The sequence below is a fragment of the Panulirus ornatus genome, chromosome 50 (genome assembly GCF_036320965.1).
Source record: "Panulirus ornatus isolate Po-2019 chromosome 50, ASM3632096v1, whole genome shotgun sequence".
NCBI classification, from domain to species: Eukaryota; Metazoa; Arthropoda; class Malacostraca; order Decapoda; family Palinuridae; genus Panulirus; species Panulirus ornatus.
The window spans coordinates 15,571,219-15,588,408 of record NC_092273.1 but is presented as its reverse complement, the minus strand read 5'-3'; positions in this window follow the sequence as shown (position 1 = coordinate 15,588,408).

The window sequence follows — 17,190 nt, the reverse complement described above, 5'->3', positions numbered from 1 at the left end:
ACAACACCTGGGCGATAGCGAGCGGCACAGCAGGCATGAGGCTGCACCTGCGCTGCCGTGTCGCAATTGGGCAGACGAATGGTCGGTTATTGGTGGTGCTGGTGGTGGTGGGAACATCGGGCGGCACAGGTGTGGATCTGTTTACCAGGGCGCGGTGTGTGTGTGTGTGTGTGTGTGTGTGTGTGTGTGTAGCCGGCTATAACCCCTCCAGACCTGCCTTTGTCTGGTTACCCGAACCTGACTCATCCCTTACCTCATATACCCCCACACACCCCTCCCCCCGTAGCTAACCTAACCTTACCCCCATGTTATGAATTGTGCCTCTCTCTCTCTCTCTCTCTCTCTCTCTCTCTCTCTCTCTCTCTCTCTCTCTCTCTCTCTCTCTCTCTCTCTCTCTCTCTCAAACCGTAGATGACCAGGTGTCATGTCCAGACCCTATCCAACGGGAAGTTACCTTTTGTGTGTGTGTGTGTGTGTGTGTGTGCCACCTAAATAGATTAAAAGTTTTGGGGAATGATGTCACTTGTCCTGCAGCGGCCCAGGTTATATATTTGTTTATATCAGTGAAGAAATGGCTTTGATTAGAGCATCTACTTGTTTCATCAATACACACACACTCACACACACACACACACACACATACGTCTCTTCGTTGTATATCAATTGACTTATATTTCTTGTGTCTCCCCTGATGATGTGAATATTACACGAAAGTGCACTTGGGAACTTATCGTGTTTCATTTTCCCCGTGGACTCATAGGAAAAAAAAAATATATATATATATATATATATATATATATATATATATATATATATATAGTGCGTTAGCGATAGATAAGGGAACTGCGAGAGTCAGCAGTTTTAAACGAGTTATCCCCCCCAAGGCAGGACGGAGCCTATCCTTGGAGACCCCTACTCGGAGAATTATAGAACATTCTTCATGAAAGTTATACACACCGTCTGCAATATCACGAATAGTTCGGTGCTTCATATCATCGCGTATCACCAAAACTTGATGAGTTTCTAGAACAGAACCGGTGTATGTAGAGCACTCACACATAGCCTCTTGACAATGAAAGCTGAGCTTTAAGTTTTTTTTTTTTGCCAGCTCGCTCACCCTTATCGTAATATGTCACACACACACACACACACACACACACCGCCGCCCTGGTCTCTCGTCACGCCAACCCTTTTGAAAGCCCTAACCCCAGGCCTCCCTCCCTCCACGCAGGGTTGACGCTCCGCCTCTACCTTCCCGGAGACAATTTGTAATTGAGAAAGGAAGATTTTCTTTCATATCCTTCGACCACGACTATAAGCATTATATATATATATATATATATATATATATATATATATATATATATATATATATATATATATATTATATATATATATATTTTTTTTTTTTTCTTTTCTCTTTTTTTGCTTTGTCGCTGTCTCCCGCGTTTGCGAGGTAGCGCAAGGAAACAGACGAAAGAAATGGCCCAACCCACCCCCATACACATGTATATACATACGTCCACACACGCAAATATACATACCTACACATCTTTCCATGGTTTACCCTAGACGCTTCACATGCCCTGATTCAATCCACTGACAGCACGTCAACCCCGGTATACCACATCGATCCAATTCACTCTATTCCTTGCCCTCCTTTCACCCTCCTGCATGTTCAGGCCCCGATCACACAAAATCTTTTTCACTCCATCTTTCCACCTCCAATTTGGTCTCCCACTTCTCCTCGTTCCCTCCACCTCCGACACATATATCCTCTTGGTCAATCTTTCCTCACTCATTCTCTCCATGTGCCCAAACCATTTCAAAACACCCTCTTCTGCTCTCTCAACCACGCTCTTTTTATTTCCACACATCTCTCTTACCCTTACGTTACTTACTCGATCAAACCACCTCACACCACACATTGTCCTCAAACATCTCATTTCCAGCACATCCATCCTCCTGCGCACAACTCTATCCATAGCCCACGCCTCGCAACCATACAACATTGTTGGAACCACTATTCCTTCAAACATACCCATTTTTGCTTTCCTAGATAATGTTTTCCACTTCCACACATTCTTCAAGGCTCCCAGGATTTTCGCCCCCTCCCCCACCCTATGATCCACTTCCGCTTCCATGGTTCCATCCGCTGCCAGATCCACTCCCAGATATCTAAAACACTTTACTTCCTCCAGTTTTTCTCCATTCAAACTTACCTCCCAATTGACTTGACCCTCAACCCTACTGTACCTAATAACCTTGCTCTTATTCACATTTACTCTTAACTTTCTTCTTTCACACACTTTACCAAACTCAGTCACCAGCTTCTGCAGTTTCTCACATGAATCAGCCACCAGCGCTGTATCATCAGCGAACAACAACTGACTCACTTCCCAAGCTCTCTCATCCACAACAGACTTCATACTTGCCCCTCTTTCCAAAACTCTTGCATTCACCTTCCTAACAACCCCATCCATAAACAAATTAAACAACCGTGGAGACATCACACACCCCTGCCGCAAACCTACATTCACTGAGAACCAATCACTTTCCTCTCTTCCTACACGTACACATGCCTTACATCCTCGATAAAAACTTTTCACTGCTTCTAACAACTTGCCTCCCACACCATATATTCTTAATACCTTCCACAGAGCATCTCTATCAACTCTATCATATGCCTTATCCAGATCCATAAATGCTACTTACAAAGGGGGCCAGGTGAGGATATTCCCTCTAAGGCCCAGTCCTCTGTTCTTAACGCTACCTCGCTAACGCGGGAAATGGCGAATAGTATGAAAAAAAAAAAAATATATATATATATATATATATATATATATATATATATATATATATATATATATATATATATATGTATATATAATGACATCCTGTGTCATTATATTCCTAGTAGATGTTTAGTGTTCTAATAACAACCACCCCCGGGCCTGGCACCCGTCTCCAAGGTGGTTGGATATTCATCTCGTCCCAGTTCTATGTAATGTGGATGCCATTTGTTGTCTTACCAAGGTAGTTAATTATTTGTTTCCTTAGCTAATTACTCCTCTAATTCACTTTGTCACTTTTCCACACTTGATGCATTTTCGTTGTCACATTAATTGTCTCTCATTATTCATACAATTTAAAGTTTTATTTATGACTGACTAATTTTACAATTGTCTCGATGCGTGAGTGAGGAGTGGTGGTTCATACCCTTGACGAGAAGACCACGCTGGGGTCGGCCTAATGTATATGCATGTATATAATGTAAACAAACACACACACACACACACACACACACACACACACACACACACCCACACACACACACACACACACACAAGCTCCTTATCTTCTAGCCTGATCTGTCATTATATATATATATATATATATATATATATATATATATATATATATATATATATATATATATATATATATATATATATATAATAGAGTACGGAATGTGTCCTCACTTTTGAAAGACGGAATTCATCGAGGGATTTGAACACATTGTCATGACTGAGGTTGGGATATGCTGTGCACACCACAAGTCACGTGGTGTGGTCATGATGGCCAGCTGCCCAACCCCTGCGTATGTTGCCAGCATCTCTCTACATTTCCTGAACAATCCCCGTCCTTTTATCATTGGTTATTTCTCTTTGTTATTTGGTCGTCGTTATCATCTTGTGAGCAGGTTCATCCACGGTGCTTATCGTTTTCATCAGAGAAGCGATGATCTCAGCGTAATGAATGAAATATGTACAGTTAGAGGGGCTTAAGCTTAGAATCTGACGAAACGTGGTAAGTGGATGACATTGCTAGTGGTTTAAACCCAAGCGCTGATTTGTATGTGTATTTTCACGTGTGTGTGTGTGTGTGTGTGTGTGTGTGTGTGTGTGTGTGTGTGTGTGCTGCTTAAAGGTGTATGCAGATTTTTCCTTTTCAGATAATTGGGTGGATATTTCCCTCTCAACTATTTAAGTTTCCCCACTCACTGGTCCTGGGAGTAATAGCCTCTCTGGTTGGGTAATTGTCCTTTCCCTGAGTCATGTGGGAATAGGGCAATTCGACCCTTAACCTCCCATCATGGAGGTCCCTAACAACAGAGTGGCGTGCTGGTGATCATTAGACTTGAAATAACGTAAGAAAAGCGAGACTTGTAGTTTAGCAGGGATAATTAGCTTGGCAGATTGCGAAACACTAGAATGTTCTTCATGTGTGGAGTAGAAACATGATGTTAATTCCCATGTTTCTTGGGCTAATTGAAATGCGTGTTTATGTGTCGTATGTTTATTAGGTTTATGCGTGTTTACGCTGCCATCACAGTTTCGTATACCCAGTCCTATGAGTTTACTTCCTCTTCGTTATATTTGTAAATCATGTCTTTTAAAAGGTATACCATTTTACGGCCCGTGTGATTTACTTTCAAAGAAGTACCCTGTACATAATTTGCCCTTCACATAAAAATCCATCCCCCCAAAATATATATATATATATATATATATATATATATATATATATATATATATATATATATATATATATATATATTATCCCTGGGGATAGGGGAGAAAGAATACTTCCCACGTATTCCCTGCGTGTCGTAGAAGGCGACTAAAAGGGGAGGGAGCGGGGGGCTGGAAATCCTCCCCTCTTGTTTTTTTTTTTTAATTTTCCAAAAAAGGAACAGAGAAGGGGGCCAGGTGAGGATGTTCCCTCAGAGGCCCAGTCCTCTGTTCTTAACGCTACCTTGCTGATGCGGGAAATGGCGAATAGTTTGAAAAAAAAAAAAAAATATATATATATATATATATATATATATATATATATATATATATATATATATATCTTAGGTCGTGTGTGTGTGTGTGTGTGTGTACACTGTGAATTCCAATGTATATATGAGCGTTGTATATCGACATCAATGTTTAGGCGTTAACGCAAGTCCGTGTTTGATTATATATTATATCGGGGGAGAAACTGCAGAAGTTGATGACAGTTCGGAAGTGTGTGAAAGGAGAAAGTTGAGAGTAATTGTAAATAATGGCAATGTTATTAGATTTAGCAGGTTGAGCTTAGGAAACAGTTTAGTTGGGGTGTGAGTTTGAATGGAGAAAAATTGGAGCAAGGGAAATGTATTAGATACCTGGGACTACGTAGACATAACAGCGAATGGAACCATAGGGTAGCAGGCGAAGGTTCTGGGAGCGCTGAAGAATGGGGAAAAGTCGGTTATTTGGGAGGGCAAAAGTGGTTATGTTTGGAAGTATGATAGTCCAAACAGTATGATATGAATGTGACGCATGGCTATAGATAAGGCTGTGCGGAGGGAAGATGTGTAGGAAATGAAATGTTTGAGGACACGATGAGGTTGTTTTGATCGAGTGAGTAATGAAAGGCTTAAAGAGATGTGTGGTAATTCAAAGAGTGTGATTGAGAGAACGGAAGAGGGTGTGCTGAAATGATTTGAACATATGGAGGAAATGAGTGAGGAAAAGTTGACAAAGAGGATATATGTATCAGAAGTGGGGGGGAGGGGGGGGACAAGGAGAACTGGGAGATCAATTTGGAGGTGGAAGAATGGAGTGAAAAAAGTTTGTGAGCGATCAGGGCCTGAGTATGCAGGAGGGTGTAAGCGTGCACGGAATAGAGTGAAACTGAAACGATGTGATTTACTAGGGTCAATGGAACGAACCAGGGCATGTGAAGCGTCCGGGTTAAGCCGTGGAAAATTCTGTGGGACCTGGATGTGGATAGGGAGGGTGGTTTCGGTACATTATTATACATGACAGCTAGATAATTATGTGAACGGATGTGGCCTTTCTTCTGTTCCTGCCGTTATCTCGCTACAGCGGGAAACGGCGACCAAGAGTGATGCTAGCTGAGGTAGCGCAAGGAAACAGACGAAAGAATGGCCCAACCCACCCACGCCCAGTGGCTCATCCACCCCGTAAAGTGCCTGTTGATCTGAGAGACAGATTAAAATGTGAATTACAGGACATGGAAAAGAAAGGTGTAAACATTAGAGGGAGTAATCCCGCAGATTGGGTAACATTATGGTTATTGTGGATAAGGGAAGTAAATTAATAGAATATGACCTAGATCCAAGAGATTTGAATAAGGCCCTGAAGAGGCAGTACTATCCACTACCTACAATTGAGGAAGTATCAACCAGGTTCGCAGATGCTAAGGTGTTTTTCGTGTTAGATGCCACCAAGGGATTTTGGCAAATTAGACTGGATGTAGAGTCTTCCAAACTGCTTGTATTTAACACTTGTTTTGGTATGTACTGGTACTTACACCTCCCCTTTGGAATAAGTCCAGCTCCAGATACCTACCAGAGGTACGTACATGAACTGTTTGATGATCTTGAGGGATTGGAAATTATGATGGATGACATGTTAGTTTATGGTAGTTCTGAAGCACAACATGGTGAGAGACAAGAAAAAGTCCTTAAGAGATGACAGGAAAGAGATGTAAAGTTGAACTGTGCCAAACTTAAGCTTAAAACTGAGCAGGTAGAATACATTGGCTATGTATTAACAGCGGAAGGGTTAAGACCTGACCCTAAGAAGGTAGATACTATAAGTAATTTTCCAGCTCCTAAGGATAAACAAGAGTTACTTAGATTCCTAGGAATGATCAGCTACTTGGGAAAGTTTGTTCCCAATATGTCAGAAGTAAATGAACCTCTGAGAAGGTTACTGGAGAAGGACACTGAATTTAAATGGGATGAACCACAGGAGAAATGTTTTCTGAAACTCGAGCAAATGGTCAGTGAAGCAGCAGTTTTGAGGTATTATGTTGTATCTAAGCCTGTAACCTGGACTGTTAATGCCTCAGGGTATGTTATAGGGGCTTGTATTCTTCAGGAAGATCACCCTGTTGCCTATGCTGCCAAGCTCCTAACTAAAACTCAGAGAAATTATGCTCAAATTGGAAAGTTGTTGACCATTGTTTTTTTGGAGCAGAGAAATTTCATTCTTATCTGCATGGGAGAAGTAAAGTAGTTGTAGAGGACTGATCATAAACTATTAGAGAGTGTTTTTTAGGAGGTACTTGTCATCTGCTCCTCTTAGGTTACAGAGAATGCTTCTCAGACGCTAGAAATATTCCTTATAGGTAAATTATAGGAAAGGGAAGGACTCGCATATAGCTGATGCTCTGAGCAGAGTCAGTTGGGCTGAAGAAGTGCAAAATTATGATAATAGAGGTTCAAGTAAATCTAGTAACTCATGAACAACTGGACACTACATGTATAAGCTTGAAGGGTCTGAAAGACAGGACTAAGGAAGATAGAGTATTGGAGACTCTTAAAGAATTCACATTAGAGGGATGGCCTGACTGTAAAAGAGACGCCCCATTAGAAATCGATGCTCTTTTTAGAATTACAGAGATGAGGTAAGTCATGTAGATGGAATGCTGCATAAAATGAACAGAATTATAGTGTCTACAGGAACTAAGAAGTAATGTCCTCAAACACATTCATAAACTTCATCAAGGTATTGAAATAGTCTCTAAGGAGAGTGAGACATCTTGTGTACTGGGCCTGGAATGGGAGCTGAACCTAATAGGACGTGATCAGTGCTTGTGACACCAGTAATGCTTATTAGTGACCACCAAGCAAGGGAACCATTGATGATGCTTCGTGAGGTCCCTCAACTCCCTTTGCCAAAACTTGGAGCTGATTTTATTTGAGATGAAAGGCAATAGGTACCTGTTGCTTGTTGATTATTACAGAAAATATTTTGAGTTTGACTTGTTAGGAAATACTCATTCCAGTACTGTTGTGAAATGCTGTACGTATCTTTGTGCTAGGCATGGAATACCTCGGATTGTTCACAATGACACTGGTCCATAGTTCACTGCTGCAGAATTTAAAGAATTCTGGAAGTCATATGACTAAACCACACAACCTCATCCCCCTATTATCCAAACAGTAATGGCCAGGCAGAAAAAAAAAGTACAGACATTAAAGAGGCTGATGAAGAAGATAGCCAAAAAGGGCAAGGGTTCTCATCTAAGTGTGCTGGATTATAGAAATACTCCTGTTGTGGGGACAGCAAGCCCCAGTCACTGTGTGGTAGGAAAACACCACAAACCACACTCCTCACCTCTGAAGCCTTGTTACGACTAGAGACACAAGACCCACTGACTATCAGACACCTACTTCAAGACTCACAAAATAGGCATAAACTTTATCATGACAGACATTGCCTGCACTGGAAGAGGAAAATGTCGTTAGAATCAATGACAGCACAAGTGAAGAGTTAAAGAAAAGGGTATAGTGGTTGCAGAAGGCCCAGGTTCTCTAATACACGCCAGTTAACGGTTATGATGAACTAACTGACGTATGTCATGAAAGGGGAGGGTTCTGTGCCACCAGGAATCAACAGTAGACGAGCTGAAGTGGAAGAAGTGACAGATGCAGTGGACACAAATGGGGAAGGTACACCAAAGAGGAGTAAGCATGATTCCAGTGAGGTTAGAACATCTAGAGGTAGACTAGTACAACCCCTTAAGAGGTTATTAGACTATGAACGTATGATGTAAAAGTAATCTTTTGTACTTTGCACATTTATGAGTAATGTGACGTTTATTTGGTGTTATTTTATTTCATTTTTCTTGATTTGGAAAAGATGTAATGATAATTATTTCAGTTTATATGGAAATTATATTTTCATTATATGACATTATATTTCTATTATTTGTTGCTTTTGTAGCAGGCATTTATATCATATTTATTTTAAAAAGACTTGTCATGATGCATGGGATTAAGGTGCGATTCTGTAAAGTTGGAACAATAACAATAGCTTGGCGCCACTTATGGGAAACGCTGTCTCTCTCAATCCCTCTGCCTTCTTCACCTTAAAGCCACTATGACATGGCACATATATGACACTTGTAGACCTGCAAAGAATATGCTTATGGCATGACACAGCTTAGTTAACGTCAAAATATGCTTAGGCGTTGCCTAGTATAACTCAAGAAGATTAGTTTCTTACTGCATTTTGATATCTAGCACAGGAAAAACTAGTTTTCTACATCTTTTTATCGTTTTCTTTATCTTATTTGACAATATATAATACATTACGATAAAGTCAGTTGGGTACAGTACTAGCAGCAGCTTGCGTCGCATTCATCTCCGCTTGGTCTTGTTGTGGTGTTCGCTGTTTCTCTTCCACCCAAGTCGCCCCGAAGTCTCGTGACGGTCACTTGGTTTCTCATGGTCACAACGGTGAATTACGTAGCCTCACGCTAGCCTCCAAGTCCATACACAAGTCAGACTTTAAGGCTGCGGAACACGGATTTGGTTCCGTGGGACGAACTACGAGATCTCTCTGGGATTATGTTTTTTTAAAGAGTTTAGACTTGGCGGAAAGTTCCCATAGGCGCCAGGCCTAGCTAGCCTGGCTCAGGAATATGAAATAAAAGAAAAGTGATCCAAAAATGCTTTTGGGTCACGGTAGGACATCCTATTGTTAAGTAGAACTTATGATTGATAGAATGAGGGGAAGGTTGGCGTGAAAGAGTAGTTTGAGGATAGGTAACAACAGCGAGAGGGATTAGATTATGTGGTGCACGTTTAGAGACGATGCCAATTCTAGCCTGATTACTAAGGTTACTTATTAAGTGAGACAAGACGTTAGTCAGACCAGCAGATCCTGACATGGAGGGAGTGTGGTGGCTCTGGGTTTCACGTTTTCACGAAGTGTGGGGAAATACCACTCTCAACTTACGTTGCCAAGTTGGATATTATATTCAGCATATTCAGTGAATTAAGGCTTGACTTGTTGCTCTGTTGATTCAACCGTGAAATAAATCAGTTTCGTGTTCGTAAGTCGGTCACGAACGCCTTGTGTACAACGCATGGGTTATATAAAGAGCTGACAATCTGATGGGTGATTAGCTGTTTCCGTTAGGCTAAACCTGTGGCAGATTACCACCCCTTTAGCAGCACGACGCTGCGAATATAGGATAGAATGGCCGGACTTTCTACGTGACATTGACACACCTTGAGAGTTAGGTCGAAGCTCAGGATAGCGTAACACGCTCCATAACGTAACACAGAATGAGACGGAAGCTTACTGTAGATATTGCCTCTTGTCTGATAGCTTCATGGACACACCTATTACTCGTATTGTAGATCACACCTCACTTACATAAATGATTATCAGGTGTTTGTATCTTTATCTGGAACAAGACAGCTGTCATGGGGGAATGTTTTTTTGTTATGAACTACACGTACGTCCCGTAGTGCTGTATGGGTAGCGCCACTACAGCTTAATGGAAGGGAACACTTTAATTAACCTCCTGGATACGACGGGACGACTATGCCTACGTGCTCAAGGGGTCGTGCCTACGTGCTCAAGGGGTCGTGCTAACGTGCTCAAGGGGTCGTGCTAACGTGCTCAAGGGGTCGTGCCGACGTGCTCAAGGGGTCGTGCCGACGTGCTCAAGGGGTCGTGCCGACGTGCTCAAGGGGTCGTGCCAACGTGCTCAAGGTTTTAAGGGACGGCAACTGACCCATAGTCCACAAGTTACGTCGAGGACTATGGCTTCTCTCACCGAACTGGATGAATTGCTGGTAATCTGGGATCTCATGCAGCCAAGCCATGTTACTTTATTCTCCCCTTTCTTGTAATTTAGAGATTATGAAATAGGGCTCATTTTTCACGCCGTGATAAAGGGTTAAGGGTATTGCAAGGTAAACGATATAATGGGTACAAGAATAAACCTTCTTGGAAGAGATAGTACAGTGTCGAAATATAAGATTTGTATGGGTGTCGAACCATTGGTTTTGTACATCTGCCTTTCGGGAGGGAGTCTTCGTCTGATTGACAGAAGGACTACTTTAATTATCTTTGAGTTAGGCTGTTGGTTGAATATATATAAGTGATTGGTTCTCAGTGAATGTAGGTTTGCGGCAGGGGTGTGTGATGTCTCCGTGGTTGTTTAATTTGTTTATGGATGGGGTTGTTAGGGAGGTGAATGCAAGAGTTTTGGAAAGAGGGGCAAGGATGAAGTCTGTTAGGGGATGAGAGAGCTTGGGAAGTGAGTCAGTTGTTGTTCGCTGATGATACAGCGCTGGTAGCTGATTCATGTGAGAAACTGCAGAAGCTGGTGACTGAGTTTGGTAAAGTGTGTGAAAGAAGAAAGTTAAGAGTAAATGTGAATAAGAGCAAGGTTATTAGGTACAGTAGGGTTGAGGGTCAAGTCAATTGGGAGGTGAGTTTGAATGGAGAAAAACTGGAGGAAGTGATGTGTTTTAGATATCTGGGAGTGGATCTGGCAGCGGATGGAACCATGGAAGCGGAAGTGGATCATAGGGTGGGGGAGGGGGCGAAAATTCTGGGAGCCTTGAAGAATGTGTGGAAGTCGAGAACATTATCTCGGAAAGCAAAAATGGGTATGTTTGAAGGAATAGTGGTTCCAACAATGTTGTATGGTTGCGAGGCGTGGGCTATGGATAGAGTTGTGCGCAGGAGGATGGATGTGCTGGAAATGAGATGTTTGAGGACAATGTGTGGTGTGAGGTGGTTTGATCGAGTAAGTAACGTAAGGGTAAGAGAGATGTGTGGAAATAAAAAGAGCGTGGTTGAGAGAGCAGAAGAAGGTGTTTTGAAATGGTTTGGGCACATGGAGAGAATGAGTGAGGAAAGATTGACCAAGAGGATATATGTGTCGGAGGTGGAGGGAACGAGAAGAGGGAGACCAGATTGGAGGTGGAAAGATGGAGTGAAAAAGATTTTGTGTGATCGGGGCCTGAACATGCAGGAGGGTGAAAGGAGGGCTAGGAATAGAGTGAATTGGAGCGATGTGGTATACCGGTGTTGACGTGCTGTCAGTGGATTGAATCAAGGCATGTGAAGCGTCTGGGGTAAACCATGGAAAGCTGTGTAGGTATGTGTATTTGCGTGTGTGGACGTATGTATATACATGTGTATGGGGGTGGGTTGGGCCATTTCTTTCGTCTGTTTCCTTGCGCTACCTCGCAAACGCGGGAGACAGCGACAAAAAAAAAAAAATATATATATATATATATATATATATATATATATATATATATATATATATATATATATATATATATATATATATATATATGTAAACGTCATTGTCCTCGTGGATTTAGAGTGTACTGATACATTTAGATTTATGCGTTTTCAGGCCAAGGCACAGACAGCTTCCCTATGTTTCAGATTTTCTTAATATTTTCTGATCATTGTCTTTTCCTCCCAGTTCATAACAGATCTTGTTGATCCTCCGAAACAATAATGTCCGTTTGAGAGGGCTATGTGCGTGAGATCTCGTCTTCCCTTTGGATTTCCACGGTTGTATTTATTTCTTCATCAATTCAGACATGCCTTTTGGGTTTGGGTGTCCGTATTTCTAAAATCTTACACAGGTTAACCATCAGCAGATTGTGAAGTGTATGTGTGTGTGGAGTAAGCATATCGTTATGGTGTTTATTTTTGGGTAGCTGTGCTAATTGACGTTGCATGTCATTGTTTTTTGTTGTTTGTTTGTTTTTTTAGTTCTTTTTGGTTTTTAGATTTTTTTCCTTTTTTTTAGTTCTTTTTGGTTTTCAGATTTGTTTTTCCTTTTTTTTTTTTAGTTCTTTTTGGTTTTCAGATTTGTTTTTCCTTTTTTTTTAGTTCTTTTTGGTTTTCAGATTTGTTTTTCCTTTTTTTTTAGTTCTTTTTGGTTTTCAGGTTTGTTTTCCTTTTTTTTTTTAGTTCTTTTTGGTTTTGATTTTTTTCCTTTTTTTAGTTCTTTTTGGTTTTCAATTTTTTTTTCCTTTTTTTAGTTCTTTTTGGTTTTCAGATTTTTTCCTTTTTTCAGTTCTTTTTGGTTTTCAGATTCTTTTTCCTTTTTTTTTTAGTTCTTTTTGGTTTTCAGATTCTTTTTTTTTTTTTTTTTCTTGCTCAGCTTCCCTTTGTCGAGTTTTCTGTCTGTGTTCCTTTCCCTCCACATCATTCGTGGAGTTCGGTATAGTTCTCTGTAGTTTACGCCCGTTTTCCATGATTAGCCCCTCTCAGAGCCGTGTGGCCACCGTCTGAAATCTGCCCTTTTCTGGCCACCTGTGGAAGAACATGAGAAGTCCTTTGCCTCTTTTTTTTCGTGGAGTTTATACGTCTGCAAAAGACGATCTTTGTCTTATTTTGTTCTCTGGATTTGGTAGTTTAATGATTGACAACTCTATCCCTGCCCATTTTCGTCTCTCTTCCCTATGTTGTATAATTTCATCTGACTGCTCCCACTGGGTCGTCTAGTGTGAAGCAGAAGTTCACGGGGGGACGTATTGGTTCCATGTCTGCTCTCTTGTAAGTTTCTGGTGGACTTCCTGCGTCACGGGGATGTTGGCATCTATCCCATCCCGCGTCTTGGGTGTTATAACGGTGTCACTTAACGTTTATCAGTATGATCAAGGCTGATAGAGGCTGCTGCTGCTTCCAGCAGTTTTCCATCTCTCTCTCTCTCTCTCTCTCTCTCTCTCTCTCTCTCTCTCTCTCTCTCTCTCTCTCTCTCTCTCTCTGGTCCTGGGTTAGCCCTCATCTTCGTTCTAGATGCAGATGGCTGGACATCACACTACGAATATTATCTTTCTTCGTTATCGGCTGGAGGAATGTGTGTCGGGGAGATGAAGAGATCTGATCTTGGTAGGGGGGGTTTGTTGGAGAGCTCTTGGGTGTGCGGTGAGAAAGGGAGAAGGAAAAAAAAGAGAATATAAGGAGGAAAGAGAATAGAGCCTGTAGCTCAGTCCGGATGCTCCATTGCTAGTCAAGCAAGGCACCTCCTCGCCTGGTTGCTTCTTTGCTTGTCATCTGGGTGAAGTTACGTAGTGCCTCCTCTTGTTGTTATAACTTGGAAGTAACGGATCGTAGGATTAGTCGCATTTAGGGAAAGAAAGAAGAGTGAGAGGCAGCGTAGAGAAAAGATGAGGAAGGGAAACGACAGTGTAGAGAAAAGATGAGGAAGGGAAACGACAGTGTAGAGAAAAGATGAGGAAGGGAAACGACAGCGTAGAGAAAAGATGAGGAAGGGAAACGACAGCGTAGAGAAAAGACGAGGAAGGGAAACGACAGCGTAGAGAAAAGATGAGGAAGGGAAACGACAGCGTAGAGAAAAGATGAGGAAGGGAAACGACAGCGTAGAGAAAAGATGAGGAAGGGAAACGACAGCGTAGAGAAAAGATGAGAAAGGGAAATGATTAGGAAGGAATACGAATTCTCGACTCCACCCGAGAAGCCTATCTGTTTGTGCCTCATTATCATTCGTCGGAATTCTGTTGCTGTGTGGATCTACCTGTGTAGTTTGTTGTCTGTTTACTGTGAGTGGGGAGTCTTAGGAAGTTCGTGTGTGACGACGACTAAAAGATCCTCAGCTTCGCAGTTTGTATGTGGCAACGTTTTCGGTCACAGAGGGAGCAGGCAAGGCTTTGTGTTGAGAGCGGCTCGTGTCATCTTTTGTTCATGTTTCTTTATTTTTGACTTGCTGATCGTATGCCTTCTGCTTTACTGCGTTCTTAGTGGTCAAGGATGACCTGCGTAGTTAGAGGGTGTGTGGTCTATGGTAATAGAAGACTCTAGGATCACCAGAGTTTATAAGCTCTGGGGTTTGGTTATTTATTACCTATTAGTTAGTCAGCCGATGTTCGAAAGGGGCTGGCAAATTGGGTCGAATGGCATCTCACTTCGGTACAGGGACTGGCAAAGGAAACAAGCACCAGACCCTCGCCTAACATGGCACTCCAAACATGACACTGTGGATGAGACAGCTTTACTTCTCACATGTACCTAGTTAACTGCCCTCTACTTTGTAACAAAGCGATGCAGTCAGTGTTATACAAGTTTGATATATTAAAGATTTATGTTCTGTGCACAACGAACTCGTCACCGAGGGTACACAGTGTACTACTGCCTCTCGCTGTGGGTGATGCTTCCTCGGGAGGGAGGCGGGAGGAGTCCTTCGTCAGTAGCCAGGTTACAGCCACTGGGTACGTCTTGGCTTCATCGCCTCCTCATCAGCCCACTGGACAGGACTGTAGGTCTTGGAACGGTGACCATATCCTGCTGTGGTGGAACCTTGCCCTGACGTGAGTGACCTTGCGATTTAGACCCATGTTGAGTATTCTTGACCTCGCCACACCTCTGTGTGGAACTGGGGTCAGTATATACATGTCGAAGATGACATTTTACTCTAGTACCCATGTTGAGTATTCTTGACCTCGCCACACCTCCTGTGTGGAACTGGGGTCAGTATATACATGTCGAAGATGACATTTTACTCTAGTACCCATGTTGAGTATTCTTGACCTCGCCACACCTCCTGTGTGGAACTGGGGGGCTCAATATATACATGTCGAAGATGACATTTTACTCTGGTACCCATGTTGAGTATTCTTGACCTCGCCACCACATCTGTGTGGAACTGGGGGGTCAATATATATGTATGTCGAAGATGACATTTTACTCTGGTGCCTCCTCGACCGACGTGTGCAGAAGCAGACCCCAGCGAGGGGCGTTCGCATAAATCGGTAAAGGTCTGGTCCTGCACACAGAAGTTGTTGTTCGTGACCCGTGAATCATGCTGTATTATCGTAGGGGTTGGGGGTGCCTCACTGGAGATACGTGGTGTTATTGCCTCCCCCGGTGCATCAGCACGAAGAGAGAGAGAGAGAGAGAGAGAGAGAGAGAGAGAGAGAGAGAGAGAGAGAGAGACGGGGCCCAACTGACAGGGTTAGGTTTCACCCTTGAGAATTTGTTACGCGTCCACCACTCTTTTGTGGAGCATTCGCCAGCCTCACTGTTGAAAGGTTTTTTCTGTCGGCTTTAGTGATGTTCTCGTCACGTGAGCACGTGTTCACCGCACACTGGTGTAACATGAGCACGTGTTCACCACACTCGTGTAACATGAGTACGTATTCACCACACACTGGTGTAACATGAGCACGTGTTCACCACACACTGGTGTAACATGAGCACGTGTTCACCACACACTGGTGTAACATGAGCACGTGTTCACCACACACTGGTGTAACATGAGCACGTGTTCACCACACACTCGTTCAACATGAGCATGTGTTCACCACACACTTGTTTAACATGAGAACGTGTTCACCACACACTGGTGTAACATGAGCACGTGTTCACCACACACTGGTGTAACATAAGCACGTGTTCACCACACACTGGTGTAACATGAGCACGTGTTCACCACACACTCGTTTAACATGAGCATGTGTTCACCACACACTTGTGTAACATGAGAACGTGTTCACCACGCACTGGTGTAACATGAGCACGTGTTCACCACACTCTGGTGTAACATGAGCACGTGTTCACCACACACTGGTGTAACATGAGCACGTGTTCACCACACACTCGTGTAACATGAGTACGTATTCACCACACACTCGTGTAACATGAGCACGTGTTCATCACACACTGGTGTAACATAAGCACGTGTTCACCACACACTCGTGTAACATGAGCACGTTTTCACCACACTCTGGTGTAACATGAGCACGTGTTCACCACACTCTGGTGTAATATGAGCACGTGTTCACCACACACTGGTGTAACATGAGCACGTGTTCACCACACACTGGTGTAACATGAGCACGTGTTCACCACACACTCGTTTAACATGAGCACGTGTTCACCACACACTCGTTTAACATGAGTACGTATTCACCACACACTTGTGTAACATGAGAACTTGTTCACCACACACTGTTGTAACATGAGCACGTGTTCACCACACACTCGTTTAACATGAGTACGTATTCACCACACACTTGTGTAACATGAGAACGTGTTCACCACACACTGGTATAACATGACTACGTGTTCACCACACACTGGTGTAACATGAGCATGCGTTCACCACACACTTGTGTAACATGAGCACGTGTTCACCACACACTCATGTAGCCTCGCCAAAGTGTTACGAGTCAAATGGGGCAAATTGTGACCCCGTTTCCCGTAGCGAATTTCCACTTGTTCGGTTACCTTGACCCATCTTGCGCTACTTCATCTTTGTTTTCTAATGTGTCTGTAGATCTTTTTGAACTTCACCAGTTGCAACATCCATGTGGCTATTAGGGACAGCTGCGGTCCGTCGGGCGCTGCTGAAATTTCAGCCCCCTCTCTGAAATCTGAGGAGCCAAATATG